Source organism: Pezoporus flaviventris, unplaced genomic scaffold (genome assembly GCF_033815535.1).
Source record: "Pezoporus flaviventris isolate CSIRO_AGI_PZ_B2104156 unplaced genomic scaffold, CSIRO_AGI_Pfla_v1 ptg000066l, whole genome shotgun sequence".
NCBI classification, from domain to species: Eukaryota; Metazoa; Chordata; class Aves; order Psittaciformes; family Psittacidae; genus Pezoporus; species Pezoporus flaviventris.
In genome coordinates this window covers 8,093,820-8,116,270 of record NW_026892614.1, presented here as the reverse complement: position 1 = coordinate 8,116,270, position 22,451 = coordinate 8,093,820, and the positions used below count along the sequence as shown (strand labels likewise).

At 40.4% G+C, this 22,451-nt stretch overlaps 1 protein-coding gene across 1 annotated transcript in view; it reads left to right on the top strand.

The window, feature by feature from the left end:
- SDCCAG8 (SHH signaling and ciliogenesis regulator SDCCAG8) overlaps nucleotides 1-22,451 on the top strand; it is a 110,894-nt gene that overhangs the window by 85,426 nt on the left and 3,017 nt on the right. The window lies entirely within an intron of this gene.

Sequence of the window (22,451 nt, the reverse complement as noted above, 5' to 3'; positions counted from 1 at the left end):
TTAATCTAAATGTTACAATCAGAAAGCTCCTTTGGGAAAAAGCACTTTGTGGAGTTTGGTACTACTGAAATACTGATTTTGGTGTTTTGTATCGATGTAGAGAAGAGGAAAAAAGGATGTTAATCATTAGCTTCTCCGGTATTTACAGGATTGTTTTCAAGTTATATCAAAGAAACAAAGCCTTTTGTAAGAAAGGTACTGCTGCCTGCAAAGCTTACACAGTGATTTTCCTCTAAATATATGTAAAATCAATTCTCTGTGGCAAGAACCAAGACCACATTACTCCACATTTGCAGGAATGTTAAAATTTCTCTCCTTATAGACAATGATTTAAAATATATCCAAAGGTTGTGATTTATTATTTTAGTTTTGTTCAGTGATATGAATATAAATAAGCATATTATAATCTGGGAGACAGAATGTTGTTATTTAGTCCTCCTGTAACTAATTCAGGAGCTGGTAACAGCTACTGCACCAGAACAGTACAGAAATGTACCCCCATTTATCAGTTTAAAGGAAGAAAAATGCCATCGTTTTTAAAAGAAACCAAATTCTTCAAGGACTCCACCATATGTAAAGGTATCTCCCCCTTTCCTTGACTGAAAGAGCAGTTGTATAGACTTGTCTGAACACTTACTAGGTACCAAAGTATTGCAGTAAACACCCAAGTACTTGACCATCTTGGAACAACTGGCTTTCTTGTAAATATATTGTGATATTCTTGAAAGTCCTACTAATGCCTGAGCTTGAGTTTTAATAATAGTGCCTGTGGTTTGGTCATCCAGTTTCATATATAACCGTGTAAGTCTTGCAGTGAAAGGAGAATGTTTAACATCTGATGGAACATGTGCATGTACCAACTTAATGTCTCAAGAAACTTAATAAGCTTCACCCCCCTCCCCTCCAAAATAAGACATTTACTTTTCTGCTGTGTTATATATTGGAAGTGGCTAGCCTCTGTTAGAATCATTTAGGTAGCTGCTGTAAATTCACGAGAGGCCCTGTCTTCTTGCATAACAGATTTGACAGATCCGATGCATTTTTTCCAAACATGGTTCCAAAGCTGCAAATATCTCAAGAAAAGTCAATTTTTACAAAGAGTTTTACCCTCTTACAGAATTGGCACAAATGAGAATTAGAGTTGGAGGAGTGAACAAAAAGAGCAAAACAAGTTAAAGTGGTTGTCTTTCCCATGTACAATATATTAAGGAAGCTGTCAATCTTATGCTTTTTACACATTTATTACACTTTATTTTTGCAGTCCAGAGCACCTTACCATAAGCACGTGCATTTGTTGATGTGAATTCCAGGTGATTCTTCACATACAGTGTTGATTATGCTCCCACTGCTGGGGCTGTTAATGGTGATCTGGACCTAATAAGAAGACTTCCTTTTGTCAAACCTAGCACTTCAAATACTTGTTTCTTCCTGTCTGCTCATCATCTTTTTACTGATGTCCAGGTTTATTATTTTTTTCTGCCTCTGTGTTTTTAGATCAGAATTTCCGCTGTATTTCCACTCTTTCCTTCTGCAGGTTAAAGTAAGGACCCAAAAAGTATTATAATCTAGTAATATGGAAGCAAATACTAAAGACAAAAGAAGAAAAAGTCTTCTTACAGTGCTGTTTCTGTTTGACTTTCCCTTTGACTTTTCCCTTTGACTTTTTCATGCTTTTATTGGTTTAAATTAATTTTAGGTATTCCATCTCTGCGTATAGAATGAGTGTTTTCTAATAAAAATGTTCAGAAAATTTCTGGATCTCCAGAGGGGAAAATATTTTGAATCTACTCAGTGAACGAAAATCTCTGCTTGTTCAAAATTTTCCGTGCAACTTTTTTGCTCACTTGCTTGTGAGTTACATGATCAAAACCAAAAGCCAATACAATCTCTATGGAATTTTATTACTTTTTCAACTCTCTCTTAGCTGTCTTCTCCCACTTTTAACTGCCTCTATGTTGGCAAATTTTAGACTGTTGTTATTATTAATGCTTAGATGTTCTGACTAGATATAGTTTGCAAGGTCCGTTATTTAAAGGAATTTTTTTAATAGCAACATGACATGAACTGAACAATACATTCTACGTATGTGGTACATAAATGTTTGTTTTGTTTTGTTTTGTTTTTTTGCCTACGTTTTCCCAAACAGAGAAATTACAGCAATTATTATAAGAGCTTCCAGGTCATCTATAAAACAAAATTAAATTCCCTTTCATTCAGCAGTAGTCCAGGGTGGGCTTTTACTATTAATTGTGCATGTGCAAAGCTTATCTTATATTGTGTTAAAATGTTTTCCTCTGAACTGCAGTTCTCTGAATTGTCTCTGGACACACCACTGCTCTCCTCCATTTGAGCCCCACCTGATGTACAGAAGCTACCCCAAACAAAGTTTTAAACAACAGGGACTATTTATGCGAAAGCAGAGGTAAATTAATTTTGGTAAAAGCAGAACTGATTAGACTCCTGATAGTTAAAATCATTAGCAGACTCCCAGTTCCAATTCTTTTAAAGCTGTTTTGCAAGATAAATGAGTGATCCTTCTCATGTTACTTTGCTTCCATTTAATAATCAGTTGAACTTTGGCTGCTGAAAAGGTCTAAACTCATTCAGTCCCTTAAATATAACAGATAACTTTAGAGCAGAATTGAAAATGAGAGCTACCTAAGATGTGTTAGTTATGTGAAAATATAATCTTAAAAATTCTGTTCCACTGCAATTTACTCTCCTATTAAGCTAATTTCTATTCATATTTTCAAGTAGCACATTTGGGGATTCTTTCCTTTGTAATCTTTATGGGAAGGAATTTTTTTCCTAATACTTCAGTGACTTCCTGCATCAGATTGGAGGGTAATATTACAGTCAGTAATGTTTACATCAACAAATGTAAATTCAAATTAAATCTATTATTTAAATAGCATAATGGAAACACATGGTGCTTTGTAGTCATGTAATTAAAGAAGATCTGTGCCTCCAGGAGTTTATGATCTGAAGATCAAAACCAGTTCCACATGCAACAGACCTCTTCTAAATATTGGTGTACAATTTGGGGTTTTTGTCTTGCATCTACTTTAGCATAAATTTTACTCCTGAGCAGAGATTTCACCCAGGCCAGTGCAGTACTGTTGGAGATGTAATGCATATGTTTTGTACTTGGCACTTGTGCAGGGGCAGTTAACTCAGCACAGAAAAGCTTGGTGTTTTGATGTCAAGATTTATGTCTTGCTTATTTAACAGTAATGGTGTGAACTAAACTTTGTGCATGATACTAGTTTAGTTAGGGGAAAAGAAATCACATTCTTTAACAAGGAGCCTGACTAGCTATGCTTGCCTTTTTTTTCTTTTTTTTTTTTTCCCCTAGTTGTGAAAGTAATTTTGTGCAAAATTGCATTGGAGTTAAATTATTCACTCATCCTGGGGCGATAGCCTGTGTTCAGTTTCCAGCTGAGCCAACTAAAAATATGGGAAACAGACCAGCCTAGTATTCCATTGTTGCCTTATATAATGTGGTGTTTTGGAAATGATGATGAAGGCAACCTGGATATTTCATGGATGAAATAGTAGATTCATAAGCTGAAAGCTTTGCTTGCTATTTGTAATGGTGTTTCCTCCCTTCCTTTCAAATCTCTGTGCTCACAAATCAGAGATGTTGCTTTTATTTTAAAAAGAAAAGAGGAGGACAAAGAAAAACGGGGAAAAAAATCAAGCCTCTTTATCCTTTGAAGAAATCTTTGCCTGAATTTGCTGGCTGAGTTCCCTCAAAAGGCCTGGACTTCTTCAAAACTTGGAACCAAGTTCAGACCCCAACTAGGTAAGGTAATTTGTTTAGTGTACTTTAAGTCTTCGTTTTCTCCCCACAGTATGCTACAAAAGAGTCTGGGTGTAAACACATAGGTTGTTATCATCAAGCGTGATGGTTTAGGATTTCTTCCAATTACCATCCTAATTAGGACCCTGAATTAAAAAGAAATTTTCATTTCTTTTGGGTGTGGGGAGCTAAATGAAGACCGGTCTGTGAACCCTGTGACTCATAGGTAGCTGCAACCCATTAAGCCCCTTTGTTGCTGTAATGACTTAGCTTCAAAATAATTCAGCAGCTCTAAGAGGCAGCTTTTGCCTTAAACCTCCTTGGCTGAGGATTTTCCCTGAGTTAAGGTAAGCTTGGACAGCATCTCTCGTGTTCACATGTTTTGTTCCTTATTCCAGTGCTTTTTTGCTCAGTCGATGCTGTTATTTAGGATTGCACAGCTTGGAGGTGCTACTGTGTTTGGTTTTCTTCAGTTATTAAAGCCATAAAACATGAATTCTGGTCATTTCCTCGTCCTCTGAATGCTTTTTGTTCTGGCAGCTATCAGAGGCTTCTGAGCATTTTGTTTTGAGCTATGGCAGTTCTAATTCTAATGTTACATTTTTACCCATACTGTGGTACAGATCCTGGCATTGCTGGTTTTAGGTCATCTGTGTGCTGTGTGGAAATAATGCTCTACTGATCTTTCTTAATGTTCTGCATGTTGTAAGCAGTAGGCATTAATTAATGTTGGCACTTTTTTTCCAGACCTGTCCAAGCAAAATTTTTGTGCTTATGGTATGGCTATACACTAGTTAAGGTAAAGGCATAGATTTTCCCACAGTAAGCCATAGTATAAGTCCTACCTTCTGCACGCTTTGCAGCTGGATTTCCTTTCTACTGCGCTTCTCTCTTCTTTCTTTTTTTTTTCTTAACTAAACTAGCTTTCTGAGCAAACAGCCTTTGGGTCATATGGTATGTGGCTTCACACAAACTTTTACTTCATGACAGGCTAACTTAGCAACCAAGATTTGTTTTCCACTTCTTCCTACTCATTGCTTTTGTCTTGTGCTGACACATTGGACTCTGCTCTACAAAGGGAAGCTCAAAATGACAGCTAGTGTAGCATTGAGCCTGGGACCTGTGTCTTTGGATCTAGACTCTGATGAAGGACTTGGGCTCAAAACCATCAGTACTTGGAAATCCCAAATACCAACTTTCTTTCGTAAAGTTGAATCAGTGGTAATCTCATGGTTCTAATGCAACATTGAGAGCAAAATTCTTCATGAGTTGGGGTACCTTAGTAATTTCATGGTGCTCTGGGTGGAAGAATAAGCAAGAGAATAAGATTTCCTAAGATGGTGTGTCATTCATAGTTCTAAATAAACAACCCGGCCCCTAAAAAAACCAAACCAACAACAAAACAAAAACCCCAAACTACAAAGGTCTTATGAAAGCAACAATAATTCTGACATCAGGCAGTTAAGCAACAGACTCTGATGCGGAAAACTGTCCCAGATTCCAACATTCCTTTCAGCTGACATTAGAAAACAAGGTAGACTTAGCATGAGAAATAGTGTCTTTATATGAAGAGATTGCTCTTGTTAGGCCCATATGTGAACCATATATCCAGATTCTCTCTACATCCGCTCACATGTCTCCCTGTCAGCATCTGAAGAGAGATCCCCAAATGTTCAACTGCACCTTTCAGATCAGAGTTTAATTTTAGAAGACTATCTTGGCCTATTAATTTTGATTATAACAGTGCTGTGATGGAGGAGACATCAGATTGCAAGTAAAATTTCAGAAGTCAAAATGCTGCAAAGCTGTAGAGATAAATGCAAGTGCAGCTTGCAGTTATAGGTTGCAATATTGTATAAGGTAAAGTATGTATATGTAAAATATGTCATTATTGAATAAGTGACAATTCATCAGGGAGTGTATTTTTCATATACACTTTGTATGTTACAAACTGCAACATGGAGGCCAAGTAATTCCATGATCTGTATTTGTTAGATGAGGAAGGCAAAGTTTAAAAGCCTAAATAATGGTTCCAGACCTGACACTCATAGAAATTTGGAACTTCAGTACTGCAGAACATCTTGGGCATTTTTGGAATTTCGGTATTTTCTCATATTTAATCTGTTCTTTTCAATTTAATGACAAGCTTTAGAATATACAAGCAAAAGCCAAACTTGCTGGACTGCTTCTTCCAAAAGAAACCCAAAAGGCAAAAAGCTTACTACTTTGTATTTTTTAATACACATAAACGAAGTAAGATCCTAGCCAATTCAGAAGAATCATCCTGATTATTAAAATATGATTGAGTAATACCCAAGAGTTAGAATAATAAAATAAATACATTAGAATAGTTTGAATACCATGAAACTTGTAGAAATAGTAATTGAGAATTTTCAGATGCATTGCTGATTACTTTATTTCTCTGTAAGGTATACTTTCCTCCTGTATCCTTAAAATTAAGTACCTGAAGTCACCATCCAGAACTAGAAATAATACTAACACAGGAACTGTAAATTATAAATGCCAGTATGAAGTGTAGTCATTTTTCAATGTACTGATTCTGTGCATTCTGGTTTGATGATGGATGTCTAAGGGCATTCATCTGGTTATGAAGGAATAAATTAATTTGATTATTAATATTCCTACTTCCTCATGTAGTCCTCAAATTGAAAGGGCTTTGCTTTCAGTTCACCATTCCTCTTTGCCTTAAAAGAGGAAAAGCACTCTCTTATTTCTGTGACCAAGAAATTACAGTGGATTCTTCATCAGACCCAATCTTTTTAAGTGGTCCAAACTGCAGTCCAATGAACTCACTGGCACTTTTGATCAGAAATTGTTTAGGATGAGCATGTGTCTAAGCAGTGCAATTACACTCTGCAGTCAAGGGAGGAGCTCTTGATGTACACAGAACATTCATAATGTTCCATTGCTTGTCCAGAGAATAAAGAGTATTATTTTTTCTTCAACTGCAAGCAATAAGAAAGCATGCAGTATTTACATTATTTCTACGGTAGTCAGTTTGCAGCAGGTCTTGGCCAAGACTTCACACGTGGTTTCTTCTCATTGACCTATTCTGGGACAAGAAGATACAGTATATACACAGAGTTCATTTTCTCTTTTGTGCCTAAATCTAGGACCACCAGATTTTTTTGCTTAAACAGTAACCTTAAATTCTGAAATGCTTAATCCACTGTATGTTTCACATATGCAAAGGGCCTCTGTTGGCCAGCCCCTCTGTTTCAGAAATTCCATTTCTGATGTCTTTATGGACTTCTACTGAAGGGAAGGGTGGACTTGACCTTGCTGCTGAGGGACTGGTATGGGGCGAGGTAGCCTGTGTGACAGCTCTTCAAGCACATCTTTTTTCAGAACTACAGTCACAGCTTAAGTTTAGAGACGTGCGGTCATAGATGATTGGTTTTCACTTGATCAGTTGAGAAGGCATCCTGCTAGGTTGATCACTGCCTTGCTATCCAAAGCAACCCAGTGGATAAAGTAGACGTTCAAACCCAATAAATGCTATTGAGTTGATAGAGAATCTCTCAGGAAAATGCAGAGATCCCTCCATCTACAAAAACAAAGGAAGTTAACAATCAGGTGACTGGGAAAAAAAAAATAAAATCATCTCTCAGACCCCTCTAGGAAGATTGGAGCAGGTTGGCCAAGCTTGGGCATTAAGACCTGAAATGGAAATTGATTTAAAGAGCAGAAATGTGCGCAAAACACACAAGGTCTGAAAGAGGCTCATCCAAGAGGCTGGAGTAGGGGTTTGGTGGTCTCTTTAATGTAATTTCATGATTTGAAAATTTTGAAGATTATGCATAAATCTTGATCTGTAGTTATTTATAAATATTTCTTGTTACTGTAAACACCCTCTATACAGTTCTTCATTTATTATAGCTGGTAAATCAAGCCCTATCGGTTTTAAACTGAACTAAATTGCTGCATCATTGAATATGTTGCCACCTTTTACATTTTGAAACTCAAGTGTGTTTTGAATTTCTGTCATCTTTGTCTTGAAGAGGTGGGGAATAGTGGGATTATGGGAGGAGAAAGTGGCTTTCTAGTTTATATTTATTTATATAAAACTATCAAAGACAATTTTAATGAAATTTAAAATAGCCTTGAGATCGGGGGGGGGGGGGGGGGGGGTGTTAAGGAAAATACTGGCCATTAAAAAACAGCTTAGTAACCTAGTACTGTGTCCTCAGAAGTACTGGTTTGATCCAAAGCCTCAACATTGGTCTGCCCTTCTTTCTATAAGGGTAGAACCTGGTCTTCCCATCATTTGTTTAGGAACTCTAATTCTAATAGCCAAGGGAAACAAAACAATTTGTTCATTATGTAGTCAAACACAAGCATTCCCATATTGTCAGGAAAGCTGGTTTTGTGAAGGCAGAGGAATGTTCTGTGCTCATTGCAATGGAAAGTTGATGTGGGGAGACTATTTGGAGTAAATACATGTCTAGTCTCTATTCTTCTTGAAAAACGCTAGAACATACACATGTGCTTCATGGTCCTTACGCTGCACACTGCTCCTCTCTGCGCAACCTGTCACACAAACAATACACGTGAGCAGCATTTGAGGTAGAGCTGCTATCTTTTATCTGTTATCTCTTTGATGTCTTATTTTACTGATGCATGAAAAGTTGAATGAGGTAATGGTGTTTCTGAACAAAAGGTGCTGCAAATCCTCAGCAGACAGAACTGCAAAATTGTGCCGTCTGTCCTTACACATTTCCGTCTCTGCCTGTCCTTCGTTAACCGATATGGTTATTCATCACAGAGTGGTTGATGAGAGTTTTATAGGAGCATTTATTTATAATTTCCATGTTCTAGGTACTTTAAAAAATAAATAAATAAATAATCAGGTTCCAAACTGTATATTTTCTTTTCTGTTATAGTCAATTATGTCATAAATGGTCAAATAATAGCTCATCACAAACAAAATTTTTTTTGCAGCCTGTCTTCCTAGCGTCTGGATTCTAAAGAAACAACCTGGATGCCTGCATGCCAGTGCAACCAGGATTTCAACAGTGTCAATAATCCTTGCTCATCACACCAAAAAAATCAGTGTGTCAGTGTATTCCTGCAGAGTCATTAGCATACAGACTCACTCTGCTTGCTTAACAAAGCATGGGTTGGTGTATTATAGTTTCCTAGTCTGTTTCTCTGATTCACCTCTGACAAAAGCACAGGAAAGAAAATTCAGTCCCCTCTTCAATGGCACACTAATGTGGGAAATAAATCTTTGGGCATACGGTCTGAAATGGCAGTCATTTAAATAATTCAAATGCAGCGATCATTTTGCCCGTGTGCCTTTCATTTTTTTGTTTTGTTTCTCTTTATTTCTCAAATCACTAAGAGATAAACGATCTTCTGCAACAATCTACGTTTTTAAACTATCTAAAGCTAAATAATCCCTGTCCTCTTTAAATGCAGTTTAACTGGTTACATGTTAAATAATTATTTGCTCTCTCTTTTGTGGTGTGGAGGGGGGAGTTGGAGGGGAGAAGTAACATACAAGCAGATGTGCTGCTAGATCTACAGGCTTCTGCCAACCATATGGCATCTTAAAGAAAGATGGTTGGAGCGTCTGGATTAGCAAAGAGTCGGGATGGAAAGCCATGTGTCGTGTTGGTACAGGCAGTTGTTTTAGCTCTCTGTAAAAGGCTTCAGGAGATTGTGTAATGGAACAAATGGTACTGCAAGCCTAGTAACAGCCTTACCGCTGCTGGAGAGGCAATTGGCCCCCAGGCGGGTACTGCTTCATCCTTGCTTGTTGGTTTTTTGTGAAGGATTTTTAGATCATTATTCTGTGCACTTCTTTTAATGTACAGGGAAACTTGGGGTATCTAATTCTGAACTTTAAACTTGAAAGAGAGCTATTGTGTGGTTAGGATTTTTTTGCACTCTCATTTTTTATAATGAAAACATACAGTTTCCCTCTCTTTTAAATTAGAAGCTCCTGCCCTTCTGCAAATTTCCTGCATCCTTTACAGACACTTGGAGACACCAATTCATTGAATATGTAGCTGATGCCCAGATTTTGGGGGAAAACTTATCTCTCTAGGATATGCTTAGTTAAAAACAAGATTTGATCTATTGTGCTTGTGGCTATAACGTACCAGCTTGGCATTTGTATTCTGTTTGACAAGTTGCTCTTCATGCAAACAGGGGGCCTATCCTTATTAAAGGCAAAATTCCTTTTGTTTTTAGTGACACAGGATTGGGCTCTTGGTAGGTTTTGTGTGCTTTACAGGAGTCTCTGTCGTTCACATTACAGCTTATGGGAGTTATTCTGGATCAGGATGAAAGCTTTTGTGTCTAGATTTTAAACAGAAATAGGCTTTAGTCAGTTCTCTTCTGTCACACAATAGAACTCTAAATTCCTCTGTACGTATCAATGAAATTGGGTCTCTTAGTACACCTGTAAATGCAGTTTTATCTCACTGATACTGTTTGTTTCAAAGGAAATTAAAAATCTGATGTTGCAGTACAGGAGTTCAGTAAAATTCAGATTACTTTATTTGAAGAGACTTTAAAGTACATTATGATCCCATATCACAGTTTTTGTGTAGGGAGATCACATGAGGGATGCTAAATATTCATTCATAGTAAATACTTGCTGAGCAGGAACATTATGGTTTCAGAGGCATTAGAAACAAACCATTAACTACAGAAGCATCTCCCATATTGAGGATCTTTGCTGAGAAATATACTGTCTTAAACTGAGATGCACGCTGCTCTAGTATACCCTGAATTTCAATAACTTAAAAGCAAAAGTACAATTACTGCTCTTTTTTCTCTTTCATTTTTTTCTTAACTCTCCAGAAGGCTCCTTATCTGGAGCTTAGGAAACAGCAGTCCTCAGCTTAATCTGCAGTTTAGTTACAGCAGTGCACGCTTTTTCCTGCGCTGCCTGCATGCCCCCCTGCTCAAGCCTGCATATGTTGCTCAACACTGATCAAAAGTAGCCTCCCTCAGGAGGGAGGCTTGGGTTTGTTTGGTCAGCCTGTTCATTACCTCGCCCCAGCCGAGGCTGAGCCAGGTGTGATGTGGACAGTTGGCCACCAGGAGCGGTGCCAAGACTACCAGTATCTCTCTGGAAGGCTCTCGCGGTGGCTACTGAGGAGTGGAGTTGGAGCAGTGAGCCTCAGTATGTACCTTGGACTATCTTGGGACATCTGCTGAGCTTTAACAGTCTCTCAGAAACCCAGGCTGTGTTTTCTGCGCCATGTTAGCATGTGAGTTCAGCAACGTCATGGTGCGCATTAGTAAAAGTGTGTATTTCCTTCAGAAATATGCATTTCTCTGTGTAGTTTTCCAAGTGATTAATTTTGAGTAATGGTATATTTGTGCTGCAGAAGCAGTATTAGATATTAATACACCTACAGAGACAAGTTACTGACTGATAGTAGGTGGATCTCTTTTCTCATTTTGCACGTGTTTGTCTTCCATATCCCTACATAGAACAAAACCCATGTTTGTTTTTAAACAAAGAGACACAGCTTTGTTTTCTTAAATTACAAGTAGTAATTTCAGGCACTTAATTGTAATTGTCGAACTACTTACGTGAGACTGTTTAGTTCCAAAAAGCATATTGAGAGTTCTGAGCTTTCTTGTTTAAACATTTCTTTCATAGAACTCTTACCATTGCTTACCACTGAAAGACTAGAATGTGGGGAAGTAGTATGAGAGAAGCATAATTTACCTAAGAAAACTACACATGACCTTTTGATGTAATCTAAGGGGAAAAGTACTTTTTCCTTCTTGTAGTTACATTGAAGATGTGACATGAAAATTAATATTTAACTTGTAACATAAAAGAGACTGATAGTTTTGGTAGGATTTTTTGACAATAATTAAAATCCAGTGGGAACAGAAGAGTCTGCATGCATGTGCACAGTGGTGGACAGAATGATTTCTTCTGTTGGAAGGTGCCTGTAATCTTACCATGGTGGGATGCCTGTGCGGGGTCTAGTGACTGCTGCCTGATGTGCCGAGCCATGATGTGGGAGAGCCAGGCTGGAGCCACGTTTGTGCTCATTCTGTCTGGTACTCCTGAGAGCCCTGTGCTGCTACTGCAGAGACACTAGAGTTGCTATTCTCATCCACAAGCTAAGCTGTTGCCACCAGAAAAGCATAATTGACCTTTCCCCCTGGCTGTGATCTGGGTGTGTTGATACTTGTCTCTGAACTGCCTGGTTGCAGTCGTATTCCTTATTGTGGAGAGGTTAATGGTTATCTGAAGATAACTGTAATTATATTTGCTTCTAAGCAGCAATAAATCTCCTCTATTTCAATAGCAATGATTGAGTTTAGCCTTCAGGCTCGATGCAGTAAATTCAGAGCACAACTGAACCAATATATACATTTCATGAAATAGCCAGTCTCTTACAGAGTGTAATACTGTCTATAATATACTAATACATTTTTAAGATGTATTTTCTGTTAAATGCTTCCCTGCTTTCCTCCAGTACTTCTAAGCAATTACAGGTTCCACTAACTTCACATATAAATTCACCGTGTTTTTAATATAGGCCAAAATAAACCACTGAATAGACTGTGTGTTCACAAGAGCTGACCTCCATGAAGGTGGGCTGACAATACTGCTCAGGTCCTCCAGCTTTTCTCATTTTCTGGAAAAACTCTGGTTTCTCAGGATTAAACTCCATCTCAGCCCTTCCCAAGCTTGCTTTCTAACCCCTACACTTGGTCTTCCATGTTACATTTCCCCCATTTGGTGTTTCCTTGATGCTGTGACTCTCTCTTCAGTCTCCACAGAACTGGTTTATGGCATACCCAAGGGACCTGTGGAGACTGGGGCTGGTCGCAGTCAACTACAGCCCTGGTCCAAAGTGCTGTATTGCGTGACAGCAGTAGCTCCATGTGAGGTGGGAGCATGCTTGCTTTGGCTAGCCAGCCCTGTCCTGGGTTCAGCAGTAGCAGTCATTTTTCTCCTTCTTAGTAGCTGGTGCAGTGCTGTGGTTTTGACTTTCAGCCTGGGAACAGCACTGATAACACCGATGTTTGTAGTTGCTGCTCAGTAATGTTTACTCTGACCAAGGACTTTGTGAGTCTCATGCTCTGCCAGGGAGGAGGAGAAGCCGGGAGGAAGTAGAGACAAGACACCTGACCCAAACTGACCAAAGAGGTATTCCATACCACAGTACGTCATGCCCAGTATATAAACTGGGGGCAGTTACCAGGAAGGGCTTAGGTTGCTGCTCGGGTCGGGCTGGGTATCGGTCGGCAGGTGGTGAGTGGTTGTGTTCTCTTCCCTTGTTGTTTCCTTTATCATTATTATCATTGGTGGTAGCAGTGGTGGTTTGTGTTATACCTTAGTTACTGGGCTGCTCTCATCTCAACCTGTGGGAGTTACATTCTTTCGATTCTCCTTCCCGTGATTCTCCTTCCCATCCTTCTGGGAGCAGGGGGAGGAAGATGGGGGCAGGGGGCGCAGAGTGAGCAATCGGCTGCATGGCTCTGGGTTGCCGTCTGGACTTAAACCACGACAAGCCCTAACAGAGAAACAGAGGCTGAAGCCTCCTCAGGTCTCTTGGATATATCCTTGCGTATCTGAGCACAGATCTTCCCTACCTCTCATGCACATCCTGGGCTTCTCTGCCCACCTTGACCAGCTTCCCAGCCATTTCTCTAGCTTCTCACTCAGTATGTGCCCTTTTTATTATCATTTTTGTTTCCTAGGCAGAGTAACTTTGGAAAATAGATGTATGTGATAGAGTTGTATTTGAAGGGGAGTAGGCCAGGCTTAGGGTAAGTTCACAAATGGAAGCAATCTGGTCTGTGTGGGGAGAGCTATGGGGCCTGTATGGAAAACATCTATCTGAATATGCTGCACAGGGAAATTACCTCTGTCACTAATATAAACTCTTATTCCTCTTGCATGTCACAAGCAAACAACTACCCTCCACAAAAACCCTACATCTATTACTTTCACTGTAACTTATGAAAACCACAAGAACCCTGTGTGAACCCTGAAAATAAGCAAACTTTTATTGCCTGTTGGAGTTTACAGGCAAAAGCACTCATTTGAAATGAACTGGAAAGAGGGCCATATTTACACCTCTGGTGTGGGAAATAAGGGTGATGGGGTTTAGGCAAAGGAACTAGTAAGTGATGCTTCCACAGATACCTAACACTATTTTTACAGCTTATTTTCATAGTGGTCAAACTACACAGTGTAGCAGCCTTGGTTTTATGCTGAAGAACATTTTTGAAAGCCTATGACACATAGTTATTAAACTGGGAAGACTCCCTTGCAGATAACCAGCTCCAAAGGACTATACCTGGCACTGTTGAGCTCCCATTTGAAAGGTCACTAGTGAAAAACATTTTACCTTTCAAACACGAGTACTAATAGCTATGAACATGAACAGAAGCTTTATACTCTGTAAGAGGGAGCCTGCAGTCCTTGCAGGTTGCTGCTAGGGTCTGGACTCAGTGAGGACAGCAGTGCTGAATGCAAAGCTGTTCTGTTAGTCTGCAATTGCGACTGTCAGGAACAACTGAAGCAGTTGTAGCTCAGCTGCACTACCCTTTCTAGTGGTGGTATTTTTTTAATTAAGACAATGTCTGACAAAGTAAATTAACAGAAGCCGATGCTTTTAGCAGTTTTTTTGCTTCAAATGCCTGATGTCAGCTTGGGCCACATGTACATTCTGCACATGCCATGGGATAGAAAAAGTGAAGACTTCTTTTTCAATTCTCTGCTGCCTGCCCAAACACCACATGTACTGTCTGTTACATGTCGCTTCTGATGAGGTTCATGCTGGGAATTTCTTTTTAAAGGCGAAGTGCTTCTGAAGGAAGGAGTTCAGATTGGGCAGATTGCATTAAAAAATCCTCAGCATCTCTGACTTGAATGCAGTAATTACTTTCTGTGGACACCAACTAGCAGTTTGTAAAGGTTCCAGTTTGGTAGTAAAAAAAAAAATAAGATGAATCGGAGTAAGCAATGGGGAAAATGGAGCACACATTTATAAAAAGTAGACCAACCACAGAAATTGTTGTAACTAGTAAGACAAGCACAGGAAAAATTATTTCAGTAAGGTACATACATACTTTGCAGAATAATCCTTATAAACATGAGGGGGCCACTTTTGAAACCTTGCTAGGATATGCGTCTTTTAGCATTATTAAGACTCAGTTTCCTGATTGAGAAATTGTGCAAAATCTGTTCTGTCTGGCACATAATAAAATCAGAGAGAGGTGAGCATCTTTTAAATAAAAAAAAAAAAATAGACTATAAGATTCATTATATTCCTGCAGCAACATCTGCTGCAAGCCCTGCCCCGCTTCTTTCTTTTTTTTTTTCTTAAGGTATTTCACTGCATTCTGAATAAATAGCCAGCCTAACTGATCTGGAGAATTGTTTTCTTAAGCACTTTTCAAATACAGGCAGAACTATTTTTGCTCTAGAGCAAACCTGATCCAGAGTTTGTACTCTTATCATAGATCACATTATTTTGAATTCTTTTAAAGGAGGAAAATCCTCATCTTCAGCCTAGGGATTTGGACACAAATAGACATTAGTGAAGCTTTCACCCATATCTTTTCCAGCCTGCCATCCATTCTCTTTCATTGTTTCCTTCCTGTCAAAACCCAGGAGGGCTAAAAGTGGCCATCATACCAGCTAACCCCAGCTGCTACACACCCCTTCTGAAGAGCAGGCTGATAATGTTTTCTCTTCAGCACGTTAGACATAAGCTATTAGAAGCCCAGAAATAGATCCAGGCTCAGGTTTCTTACACAATCTATTTGTTTAACCTGCTGGACCAGCTGTGGAAGTGAACATATTCTAATAGTGAGTGTTGACATCTGAAACCAAGGGGAAACTACTGTTCCTATGTAAAATTTTAATTAAACACTATTCATACTTGTTGTTATGGTATGTCAAGATTATTATTTTATTGGAGATGATGTACTATAGGCTCTTCTTTAAAAATGGGGGGGGGGAATGGGAAATGAAGAGTGCCTTTAGTAAAAGTGAATTTAGAGGTTACCCAATACTCATTAAAAAAAAAAAAAATAAATAAATAAAAAGAGTGATAGAAATCCACATGGATCAAGGGTTTTATGGTGAAATGTGGGATATTTTCTTCTTAGGTGTCCAATTCCAAACTGTGCAAGGGGTATTAGCTTGTAGTTACTGTATGTTAATGTAAGCTGGGTGAGTTTGTTTCACCTGTAGAGCTGGGCAAGTAACTAACCTTACTAAGCTAGAAGTGCTTAGAAGATTGCATTTCTTCTCTTCCTGAACAAATAACAGTCTTGGCTTTCTGTGTAGCAACAGAATGTTGATAGGGATTTCAGAGGGTGGGATGTGCCACAGAAACTTGTTTGTGTGCCCTAAACTGTCTTCTGTCCTGTTAAAAGTCAGGACTTCCAGTGTAACAGAAATGAGGAAGCTCATTCACTGTCCATTCCAGTCCCTACTCACTGTTACGGGATGGAGTGGTTTTGGTATGTGTGTTTTTTCTCTTATGGTTTGTTTCTTTAATTTACATGAGAAGGGTATATCACAGTGTTTGCTTTTGAAGCTAGGAGGGAAAATGGAGTTTGGTTTATGGATAGATTGTATAGATGTTTTCATTTACATTTGGGAGCATATGGGGACTTTTCAGATATGCTTATCACTCAAGTTTGCTTCAAGGTCCTGATCTATGGATCAGGGTCTTAAGCAAATAGCAGTTTATGACACTAGTGAAACTTTTGGAGGTAATTTGCTATTTGTCTGCTTTCCTGAATTTATGAACTCTTAGTTACTTCAAAATTTACTGTGTGAAATTGTCAGTGCTGCAAAAGACAGTGAAGGTTGCTCATACAAGAACTAATTTTACTACTGGTTTAAATGTCCTAGTTGTCCACAGAGCTGATTCAAGATATGAAAGGGTGATATCACCTCTGCCTTAATGAAAAAGACAGCATTACTTTTCTGCCTTAATGAAAGAGACAACATTACTTCTGCTATGAAAAGGGAAGACAGAAAAGTAGCAGAGTTGAGGTGGACAGCAGAGGGGACCTGTGCTGCAAGAGGGGCGGGGAGTACCAGTGAGTGTTGTGGCTGCAGAAACACAGTCACCACAAGCACCAGCCATACATCCTAACTCTTGGCATGGCAGCAAGTCTGGCTTTCCAAGATCCTCACAAAGGCAAAGCAAGCCTGATCAGGAGTTTGCATACAGCAGGAGATAATCTTAGGCAGTGCCTGCTCTATTTGTGTCAGGAACCAACTGTAATCACTGTAGTTTGCATTTAAGGTTGCATGGTGCTTCCTGTTATAAGGAACTGCTGAAGTTCTTTGTAATTTCATTAGGCTTGCCAAAACATGTGGTTTAGACTGAAATCGTTCAGAAGAGTTGTAGTGGGTAATTGCCTCAGGAAGAGACCAGTGAGGGTGGTCAGGGGAACAGCAGTGGAGGTGGGAGCCAGGGTGGAAAGGAGTTGCAAGAAAACCTTCCCTTTGGGATTTCCTCAGTCCTGACTATTTGAGTGTAAAAATTAACATCCTTTAATGGGTTGCAGTGCAACTACCTGTTAAGAACCACTACTTGAACACGTCTTATCACATGATATGAAACTTGTGGATGTGCTGGAAAAAAAATATAAATGTGGGTAGAAGTTTGCTGGGCTTTGCTTTCTTTTCTAATTGTCTTGTTCCCTCTTTTTATAACGAGCTTGTCATTAAAACCTGCATTTGCTTTTAAAATTCAGCCTGTTGAGAACATCTGAGATTCTCAAGTGGCCCATTACCACATGTGGCACTGCCGCCATGCTGGGGCAGGGTCCCCTCGGTTGTGTCCCTGCAGCATGGCGGTGGTCTGCAACATCTCCCTCGGGTTTCCATCTTGTAACCAGAGGCAGCCTCTGATCGTTGTGTCCACCTGCAGAGGAGCAATGGGAGAACAAGCTTAGACATTGGGAGCTTGGCGCTCTTACCCCGACACGGGAGGTGTGCCCTGGAGGCAGTGATCACACTGCAGGCAGTGTAGCCTGCCCTCATGACTTGGGTTTTGGTAGCTTTGTGGGCGGCAGGAGCCATGGCCCCTGTGCTGGTGGCCCATGTGTGTGGCCCCAAGCCTCCCCGCGGGGTGCCCGGGGAGCTGCTGGGCGCCATGGGCTGCCCTGTGTTACCGTGGCAACCGGCAGATGGGGGCTTCACCAGGGTCAGCGGGAGGCGGCCGCAGCAGGGCCGGCCCAGCCGCTCGGCAACAGCCCCTCCAGCTCTGACAGCTCCGCTCTGGCTGGCCAGGAGTAGTTATCAGATTACTTGTATTAAAACCTAATTAAGATGTGTGCCAGTAAATGCAGCGTGATTATTGGATTTGGTGATTTAGCTGCTGCAGGTTGCTGCAATCCAATCACACCATTTCAGCAAATTCAGCTCTGTGAAGCAGAGTGAAAATGTTGTATATCAGTAACCTGACCGTGCTGGAAAAGTGAATGTCGAGGACTGATCCCCACAGCCGGGTGAATGGGCACTGCCCACAGATCCTCGCATATTAATGTCTTTCAAATCAACTTTAAAACCCAGAGGAGGGGTCACAGTTGTATAAGTTTTTCCCTCACTGCAGATTGCCTGTGGGTTGATGGACCTGTGAGACCCCCGGCGCAGGGAGCTTGCAGCAGGAATGTTGTGGGTGCCTTTATTTAGCACTGTGTGTTTATAAAATAGAAGGAAGCTTTTGGTTTTGTCTGTAGGCCACAGACAAGGGGACAATCCAAATATAAGACTGGGAGGTGACAGTTCCAGCTCCGTGGTATTGGACACGAAGTTTATTCTGCTGAGTAGGATTCACCTCGGTGCCAAAGCTCTGCTTTGTGTTTGATGTTTCACCTAATTTCCACAGAGGCGTGCAGTGGTTGTCTACCCGTAACTGTCGAAATGTAAAGAAACCTATCCGTCCCGTTCTATTTCATTTCTGGACAGGCTAGGATATAGCTTAGTCTCAGTTCTAAATTTTACTGCTGTATGGAGTGAGAGATGTAGTCTCCAGCAGGTTGTAGCTGCACAAAGTAGCAAGGTTCTAACATAAAACTGCGTATGAGCTGCATGCGAGCTCCAAGCACTGAGATTCAGAGCAAAACATTTACCTTGAAGCATTCGTTACTGCTTGTGATGCCTCAGTTTTGTTCTCCTTCTGCAGAACCACTCATCTCACAAAGCTGCTTCTTTCTTTCCTCCTTTTAGAAATGGGAATTTTGGTTTAGAGTGATTAATAGAAAACTATTTGAAGGGTAGTATTATAACTACTAAATGAGAAATTACTCTGTAGTGCCAGGTTGTGCTGTAAGTAGTCCAAACATAACATGGTTCAAGAGCTACATGTCTTCACTTTGTGCCTTGAAGTAACATGACACAGTGTGGAGTAAATTCCTGTCCTTCAGCACTCCCAGGCCAAGGAGGAGCAGCCACTCGACATCCCAGCTGGACAGATCTTGCCACCTTGGTAGAAAGATCATCTCATTTGGAATAGAGGGTGAGGATATAGTGGTCACTCAGATGCTCAGGACGCAGTACACATTTGTATGGTAGGTAGTGTTGCCAAAGTGAATGTGGTGACCGTGCAACCTTACTCACTTGTATTAGCAAAATGTGCAGAAGGTTCTGTCACCCAGTTGTAAAAATGATGGCAGGCATCGATGTGCAGTTGTAACATATGGGAAGTACAGTGAATGTGGGTGGAGCTGTTCATTTCTCATCTTGAATCATTTACGAGATCAGCAGGCAGGCCAGATACAATGCATATGGGAATGTGTGGCTGTGCTGCACATGTCACACGTAATAGCAGATACTGTGAGAGGGCCCAGAGCCTGTCCTCAGGAGCTAAATGCACTGGAGCAGGCTGGTAGTCCCAGTATGCGGACCAGGGGCCAGCTCGGCAGGAGTTTTGGGAGAGCAGACTGACAGAATTTGGAAATTCACAGACTGGGATCTGCACTGACTAGAACTACTCCCTCATTATCCATCTCGACCCAGAATTGCAGAAGGGAATGTTATTAACCCCATACTCAAGCACTGGAGATAGATTCAGACGATAGTAAAGTTGTGGCATGCTAGTCAAACCCAGCACGGTGCCTGTGTCATCTTTCTCCCTCTGCTCAAGGGGACAGTCTAAATGTAACATGGTGGGAGGTGAAGGTACAGAACAGAAAAGCATAATTGAGTAGTACTGCCACAATTAACAACTTGTATGTTTACAGCAGTTTATCTGTATCGTCCTTAGCATGATCCAAAAGGAACAGAGCATGGTGAAGCTTGTATCCAGTCATGTTTCTGAAATTTGCATGGGCTGCCTGAGGGTATCTAGTAGAAAGTGTTGTTTTGATGCAAAATTCACATGAGCTGGAAATGACTTCTCTCTGGGTGCCAGAACTGGAGGAAGTCCCTCACACTGACGTGGTCGCTCTTCAGCTGGAGCCCTCTCCTGTGAGAGGAGAGGCATGCCGGGGAAGGGCCTCTCCTCAGGGCTGTGAGAGCAGTGTTTGCACCAGCTGCTGCATGAGCCCTGCCACAGTGATGAGCAAGGCTCATCGTGTTGCTGCAGAGATGTGGGTCAGGGTGCTTATGTTTAATAATAAAATAACTGTGTAGTAATTTTGTGCAAGAGGGTCTCTCAAATACTATATAATTGTTCTTAAAAGAGACTGAAACATTAACAGAGCAGAAAAATTATTAATTGAATGTAGAAATCAGCAGAAACTTAGATTCTGAGGGCCTAGAATCTGGACGGTAGTTGACTGAGTCAGGCTCTCATGCATAAGGAGGATTTCATGGCCTTAAGACTTAGAAATAAAGGACTGGAAGATGTCTTTATTACAGATGAAGAAGTGCAGTAAAGTCTCTTATCTTCCTCAAGTTAAATGGATTCTAACATAAGAAGGATATGGACCTGTTGGAGTGAGTCTATAGGAGGGCTGGAGCATCTCTGCTATGAAGACAGGCTGAGAGAGCTGGGCTTGTTCAGCCCAGAGAAGAGAAGGCTCAGGGGAAACCTTACAGCAGCCTTCTAGTACCTAAAGGGGCCTACAAGAAATCTGGAGAGGGATGTTTTACATGAGCAGGTATGGATAGGAAAAGGGGGAATACTTTAAACTGAAAGAGAGCAGATTTAGATTAGACATTAGGAAAAAAATCTTCCCTGTGAGGGTGAGGCACTGGCACAGGTTGCCCAGAGAAGCTGTGGGTGCCCCACACCTGGCAGTGTTCAAGGTCAGGTTAGGTGGGACTTTAAGCAACCTGGTCTAGTAGAAGGTGTCCCTGCCTATGGCAGGGGGGCTGGAAGTGGATGAGCTTTAAGGCCCCTTCTAACACAAAACCATTCTATGGTTCTGTGAAATCAATGGCAAAGCAGTGAGGAGAGCTCGGCTCTCCAGCCTGAAACTATGATGTTGCTTCCAGCAAACACCACCATTGTTCTTCCACTCCCTGGGATCAAGATGCTCATGGAAAAGCTCCATCTTAAAAAACAAAGCAAAGAACAGTACAAGAGTGGGGGGTTGTGGGTGGGAATTTTGCTTTGTGTTTTTTTGTTGTTTTTTTTTAATTGAAGTTCAATGCCCCTGATATCACCTTTAATAAAGAAATGAAGCATAAACAGCTCCTGTACCAATATGGTATAGTTTGGAAGGTATAGGGAGTGTGAAATTAAACACAGAGCATCTAGGTGTGTAGTTAGTAGAATATCCTGTGCTATCAAAGCGGTGGTTTTGTTTGCTTCATTGGACATTTACAACCAGCTGTCGCTGTTTGCAGCTCACTACATTTAGCTTTGTTTTTATCCCTGGGGGATGGTCCTGCAACTCCTCAAATCCCTTTTGCAAGGAAATGTTAGCAGAGAAACAGGACACTGAAATATGAGTATTCAGTGTTTGCTACATGGTCGTTGTGGTTTGATTGCAAGGAAGTTGGCTGGCTGATACAGATCAGTAAATATCAGCTTTGACATCGATTTCGGCAATTTTGTTTCAGCTAGATTTTCCTAGCTTCTTTTCAAGAAATTTGGGGGTGTTTACTAATGCAGTTCTTTGAACAATCCTGATAAGAATGTGGATATTCAGAGAGATGAGCTTAGCTGAGTTATGTCAGCAGTACAAGTCAAAACTACCACACAGAACTTGAAAGCAGAAGGACTCAGAAAATCACATGCCTTATTGTAAGCATGTAAGTAATTCCATTAAAAACATAGCCTGTATGAGAGAGACAACCTAAAAACCATGTTTAGCTGAAGCTGTATTTCAAGATATTGCACAAGAAATAGTTTGCAAAAGCAAGTGCAAAGTTTAGATTCAGAACTAACCTTGACAAAACCAGTCGATTTATGCTCCCTAAGAGCATAGTGGTTAAAGCTGTGTAGGTTTTTCCCTAGAGTACTGTTAATTTAAGGCAAGAAGCTTCTAAGATACCCAGAAGGACTTCTAATTAGAGACATTTGTATTTAAAGAGTGAAATGCGTTTAATATAAAAACATAATTTCCAGCTTCTTTGTGTTTGTGTCCCATGCTACAGGTGCCAAACAGACTTTTTTGTGGCAGGAGTAATGAACAGTCACTATGGCCATAGCAAGCCATACTGGCTTTTGTGATTAAAAAAGTAAAGGTGGCAGTTGCCCTGTGTTGTCCC